The sequence below is a fragment of the Habropoda laboriosa genome, unplaced genomic scaffold, assembly GCF_001263275.1.
Source record: "Habropoda laboriosa isolate 0110345459 unplaced genomic scaffold, ASM126327v1 scaffold113, whole genome shotgun sequence".
Taxonomy (NCBI): domain Eukaryota; kingdom Metazoa; phylum Arthropoda; class Insecta; order Hymenoptera; family Apidae; genus Habropoda; species Habropoda laboriosa.
This window is the reverse complement of record NW_017100216.1, coordinates 434,380-440,743: the sequence shown is the minus strand read 5'-3', so window position 1 is coordinate 440,743 and position 6,364 is coordinate 434,380. Positions and strand designations below refer to the sequence as shown.

Here is a 6,364-nt window from a genome sequence, read left to right as displayed (position 1 = left end):
GCCTCGAGGTGGTGGCAAGCAAAACGGGATTTCGAATGATTGATAGGAAGGAGCGTGTGCGAACTCGTATCACGCGTGGCTGCAGTAGAAATATGAACCGGCTTGAATAAAAATTCACGGCTCTGACCTGGCTATGTGGGCATGCTCACCTGCGATTATATTCAGGGCTGAATGCAAAAGGCGCGCCCCGTTAACGCTAACTTTTCTCAAGACTTTCTCGCGTCGCAACCACCATACCGCACAGCCTTTTTGCTCTCGATATATGTATGTACATACGCGGTGGACTGAAAGTTTGCTAGAAGTTTGGTAGTATTTCCTTTTTTGGAGGGGGATTAACTCTTTGTGGACAAACTGGGTCTTCGATGACCCAAGTGAAATTTTGCTCTTGCCTATTTCTTCTAAACGAATTCTTACTTTCATCGAGGACAAGTATTCCAGAATATTTTCAGATGTTTTTCAAAGCCTAGAATAGTAACTATTTTCTTAGGAATTAGCCCTCAGTTGTCAATCTGGGTCGCTGGCGACCCAAATGAAATTTCGCTCTTGTATTTCTTCGAAATGATTTCTTACTTTTATCGAGCAAAGTTTGAAACATTTTATTTAACGAATTGTTGTGTGATGTAGTAGAGACTTGGATAAGTATTCCAGAATTTTTTTGAAAGCCTAGAATAGTAATTATTTTCTTAGGAATTGGCCCTCAGTTGTCAATCTGGGTCGCTGGCGACCCAAATGAAATTTCGCTCTTGTATTTCTTCGAAATAATTTCTTATTTTTATCGAGCAAAGTTTGAAACATTTTATTTAACGAATTGTTGTGTGATGTAGTAGAGACATGTATAAGTATTCCAGAATTTTTTTGAAAGCCTAGAATAGTAATTATTTTCTTAGGAATTGGCCCTCAGTTGTCAATCTGGGTCGCTGGCGACCCAAATGAAATTTCGCTCTTGTATTTCTTCGAAATGATTTCTTATTTTTATCGAGGAAAGTTTGAAACATTTCACTTAACGGACTGTTGTATAATGTAGTAGAGACATGTATAAGTATTCCAGAATTTTTTCAGACTTTTCGAATACATCGAATGGTAATCATTATTTTAGGAATTAATGTGTGGGAAAGATATTCAAGTAGTGAATAGCTAATTAATCGACTAGGTTTGATTTGTCATTGTATCGAATGATACTATAAACGACCATTCTTTTTCAGCCATGCTGCTTCCAAATTATAACCAACTTCTATATACAGTTGACTTAGAAGTACTTTTTCTAGAAATTAATAACTGGAAAAAACGTTGAAGCAGTGAATATCTAATTGATCGAGTGGATTTAATTTCTCATTGCACAGAATAATGCCATAAACGACCATTCTTTTCAGCCATACTCCTTCCAAATTTCAATCAATTTTAACCAAATTCTCTACGCAGTCGATTAAAAGCTTAGAAGTAGCTTTTCTATGAATTAATATACAGAAAAAGCGCGCGAGTATCGAATAGCTAATTGATTAACTAGGTTTCATTTCTGATTGCACAGAATAATGCCATAAACGACCATTCTTTTCAGCCATACTCCTTCCAAATTTTAATCAATTTTAACCAAATTCTCTACGCAGGCGACTAAAAGCTTAGAAGTAGTTTTTCTATGATTAATATACAGAAAAGCGAATAATTAATGTACAATAATAAAGAATAATTAATATCCAGAAAAAGCGCGCGAGTATCGAATAGCTAATTGATTAACCAGGTTTCATTTCTGATTGCACAGAATAATGCCATAAACGATCATTTCTTCCAAGTCACACAGCGTTCCAAATTTTCTCTCGATACCGTAGGTGTACACTACTCAAGAAATTTCAGCGCAAACACAACGATTACACGGATTAAGATAAAAGCGTTCGCACGATCTCCGTTCTCCGTATTCCCGCGAAACAATTTTAATTCCCCACATTTTTTTGCTCGTTCTCACATTCGACCAACTCAATTCGTGTCTCATTCTCAGAAACGGATTATTGACATTGGCATTTTTCTGTTTATATAGGCTGTCGTGCTCGTTAATGGCTGCCAGGGTCGTCGGCTAGAGGCCGTTTAACGAAGTTTAGTGCTGTCAGTGCGATAACACAGCCCGTACCCGATGAGTGTAAGTATACGATATACCGATCGATTAGCGAGTTCATTTGAATTCACCTAACCTCTACTCTTCGATCGACCGGTTCGTCGACCTTGTTCCTTCGCTTTCTTAAAAAGAGATCCCCAACGATCGTTTCGTTTTCTCCGATTTTTCCCCGAATCGATCATTTTCCGTCCTCTATTCCCTGCCCGAGACATTTTCCAATTTTTCTCTCTCCTCTCGGTGTAATACGATGAAAAAGGAAAAGAGAAAGAGACGCGAAGGGAACGTTTCGTAATAAGAAACACGCGCGAGTATATGTACTTGGCGAGTTTCCGTATCGAATTAAAGCGATCCGCTCGAATTAAGTCCAATAAAACGCGGCCGGTTCTGCGTTCGAAGCGTGCTCATTTAGCTCGGTTAAATGATCGGATTCAGAGACGCGGCACGCATAAGCAGCACGTAAATTAGTTAGAACGATCTTACAGTTCGGTTGCGTCAGACCAGACAAGCTTAGTATAATAGTATCCCGCGATACTTTATTTTCTTTTCTGCGCGAAGGAAATCTTCCAGAGAAGAATCTCTCCCTAGTGTGGAATTTTTATCTGTAAAACCACCGTGGCCGGTAGAGCTGCGCGAATTAGTCGGAGAAATCGGATTTAATTCGAGTATTCGGAGGAATTTAGTTCGAATCGCTTCGAGCGGAATAGAGTATCTCGAATGTTGCGGGCAATTTGAAAGATGAGAGCCATTTGCTCTCGCTATTTCACGACTCTCACTATTTTGCGTGAGCGACCAATCGACTTGAGTTTTTTTTTAGAAGTTACTTAGATTAAGTATACTGTATGACGTGTAATAAAAGATTTGGAAAAAATTGCAATTTGTGGGAATCGCGAATAAAATTGTAAAGGTTCACAGTTTGCAACTTTTTTTATCTAAGGTTGTAATGAAAATTTCAAACGTACAGTGGCGGCCAGCTACTTAAGACCGCTGGGTAGTTAAGGAAATAAACAGTGCTAATATTTTATTCGTTGTATTTTTCGTATACTAAACTCATATGAAATACATTTTGAAGTATGTTATACCATAATATCGCAATAATTTTATTTACAACACTATTAACTACAAATATTTTTAACATTTTCTCAGATTAGGTCGTTATAACAGCGGACAACTACTTAAGACCGATTCGTGTTTTTCATTTTTCGCTTATTTTCACATTACATAGTTGCATCAGATCCTTAGTTACCATCATTGTTGACATGGTTGCGATGGATCACTTCATTCAAGATCGCAAACAATTGTTAATCAGTCAACAATCATGAGTCGAGAGAAGAACATACCTCCTGAACTATGAATTCAAATTATATTATTGAGAGATAAGGGATACTCATTTTCGGCAATTGCTACAAAAATAAATATTTCCAAAACGGCGTGTATACAGGCAATGCAATTTATATCTAAGACAGGATCAGTTTGTAACGTGTCGCGTAAAAGAAGGCCTCGTAATACAACAGCACGAGAAGATCGCATTCTTCACAGCATCTCTGAAGCGGACCATTACAAAACAGCCGAACAAGTTCTCAATGAATCTGGTGTCGAAATTATCAGCAAAATTAGTGTTCGAACAGTGCGAAGAAGATTAAACGAATTTAATCTTATGGGTCGCATCGCTCGCAAGAAGCCACTCATTTCCAAACGAAACCGAAAACTTCGTTTACAGTTCGCTAAAAATCATCGCAACTGGACAATAGCAGACTGGTCAACAGTTGTTTTTACCGATGAGTCCAAGTTTAATAGAATGGGGTCAGATGGCAAATTGTATGTTCGACGTCGTGTCATCGAGGAATTTTCGCCAAAATGTATAAAATCAACCGTGAAAGGTGGAGGAGGTTCAGCGAACGTTTGGGGAGCGTTTACGTTACAAGTTGTTGGCCCAATTCATAGAATTGAAGGAATAATGGATCAATACAAATACATTGATATATTAAATGAGGTATTGCTCCCATTTACAAGAAATCAAATGCCAGATAACTGGGGATTTTGCAAGCTGACAATGACCCGAAACACACAGCCCGTAGGGTCAAACAATTTTTATGTCAGCAAAATGTAAACATTATACCATGGCCCTCTCAATCTCCAGACCTCAATCCTATTGAGATGCTATGGATTGATGTGGAGAAACATGTAAAATATAAAAAGCTCAAAAATTTAAATGAACTGTACGCTGTTATTCAAGAAGGGTGGAATAATATTCCAGTCGAGCGTTGTCGTCGTTTGATTGAGTCTATGCCAAGACGTTGTGAAGAAGTGATACGGCAAAAAGGGAGTGCAACGCGTTACTAACTACTTTTTAAGTTTTATGTTTCCGCAATTACCAAGTTTTATTAATTTTACCTGTATTTATAGTATTAGTCTAATTTGGTTTTAAGTAGTTGTCCTCTGCTATAACAAACTAATCTGAGAAAATGTTAAAAATATTTGTAGTTAATAGTGTTGTAAATAAAATTATTGCGATATTGTGGTGTAACATACTTCAAAATGTATTTCATATGAGTTTAGTATACGAAAAATACAACGAATAAAATATTAGCACTGTTTATTTCCTTAACTACCCAGCGGTCTTAAGTAGCTGGCCGCCACTGTACCTTTTGTAGATACATGACAATTATATACACACTGATAATTACCAGCGCATTAATATGTTAATACACTACAATACATTATAATTTACGTTTTAAGTTTCCACTAAAAGCTCAGATAAAGAATTTGTAAACAGCGACCTGTGCAATTTTCTTCGCGATTACCACAATTGCAATTTTTTCAAAACTTTTTCTACACGTCATCTAGTATACTAATTCTTCTATAGTAGTATACTAAAAGAAAGTTATACTGTTCTAAAGAGTGTCCCAATATTACTGCTCAATTCTTTCGAATTACTCGATTTTTTCGAGTACTACAACACGCTACTCCCTACAACGTACTGTATATTAAAGGATAACATACCCTAAATAAATAAATAATATCGAAAATCGAGTCTGGGTTCGGTTCAAAATTCGAACTTACGAGTATACTAACAGCACTAATGGCTACCCTCGTCGGACGCGTTAAAGGGCCCCTAATCCTTGCAAACACATCCAGGTATCTTCGCGTCCTTTCTTACGACCCGACCTAAGGGATGATCTGAAATCGGCCTTTCTCGTAAATTTTTTACTCTAAGGGAGTAGCGCTCCTCTCGCACGATACTATCACGCGATACTATAGCAACGTTACTAAGAAAAAATTCGAAAAGATAGCGTCTAGATATCGCTTACCTTCGCGAAGAATCGTCGTTAATCGGTGCTGACAGTCTTTACACAAGTGTCAATACTAGTAAATATAATCCTCTTCCTTTCGTATTCCTTCCCTTCCAACCCTTCTCGAACATGAGCGACTTTTTTCTGAATTTCATATCCTTCGCCGGTTTCATTTTAATCCTCGCGTGGTTCTTCTTCGTTTGTATTATTTCTTGGCCACTGCTCTGTCTTCACGAATTTCTATCCACGGTAGAGTTACCAGAAGTAATCCGGACGATTCTGGATGACGTGATGAAGTATCTTTGACATAGATCTCTTTTTTTTTTTCAATATTTCGCGGAAAGAAAATTGTGCTCGACGATCGAATGAAATTTCTCGCGATATCATCGAACGAATTGTTTTCACTGTTATTATCATTTATTCCTGTTATCACGGAACAGGTTAGGTCGGCATGCGGCCACATGGTGAAGCAGAGGAGGTTTATCGGCAACACGAACAACAAGATGATCAATATACGAGAATATTTATAGGCTTTTTAGGTTGAAAACATCGTAGACGAGACGTAAAAAGAAAAGAAAAAGAAAATTCCGTGTCGAGTGAACACGCACGCGGGATCGATCTCTGCATGCCGGTGAAAATAGAGCACAACGCAGTCTCTACAACGACGAGAAGTCACCGTTTCGAGAGAGAGAGAGAGAGAGTCGAATTGTGAAGACAGGAAAAGAAGAAACAGAAGGCACACTCTGGATGTGTAAAGGATACCCAGGTATCGGGCAGAAGAGTGCTAATGTAAAAGGAAACCGATCTACGATAGTGGATTACCGAGGACGACAGGAGAGTTAGTATAAACGCGTTCGTATTAAGCTATGGTCAACCTGCGACTACAACGACTTGATTTCCTGCTTCACGTAACTCGCCGGAGATGTTTGAGTTTCACGCGCAGGTAAGTCAGATCCGCCATCTTGGTACC

At 38.2% G+C, this 6,364-nt stretch overlaps 1 protein-coding gene across 4 annotated transcripts in view; it reads left to right on the top strand.

The window, feature by feature from the left end:
* LOC108570859 (multidrug resistance protein homolog 49) overlaps positions 1 to 6,364 on the top strand; it is a 123,371-nt gene that overhangs the window by 13,749 nt on the left and 103,258 nt on the right. For all 4 annotated transcript variants that reach the window (XM_017932785.1, XM_017932783.1, XM_017932782.1 and 1 more), the window contains exons 2-3: positions 2,030 to 2,128; positions 5,835 to 6,337. The gene's annotated coding sequence lies outside the window, so the exon portion shown is untranslated. The remainder of the gene's footprint in view (positions 1 to 2,029; positions 2,129 to 5,834; positions 6,338 to 6,364) is intronic.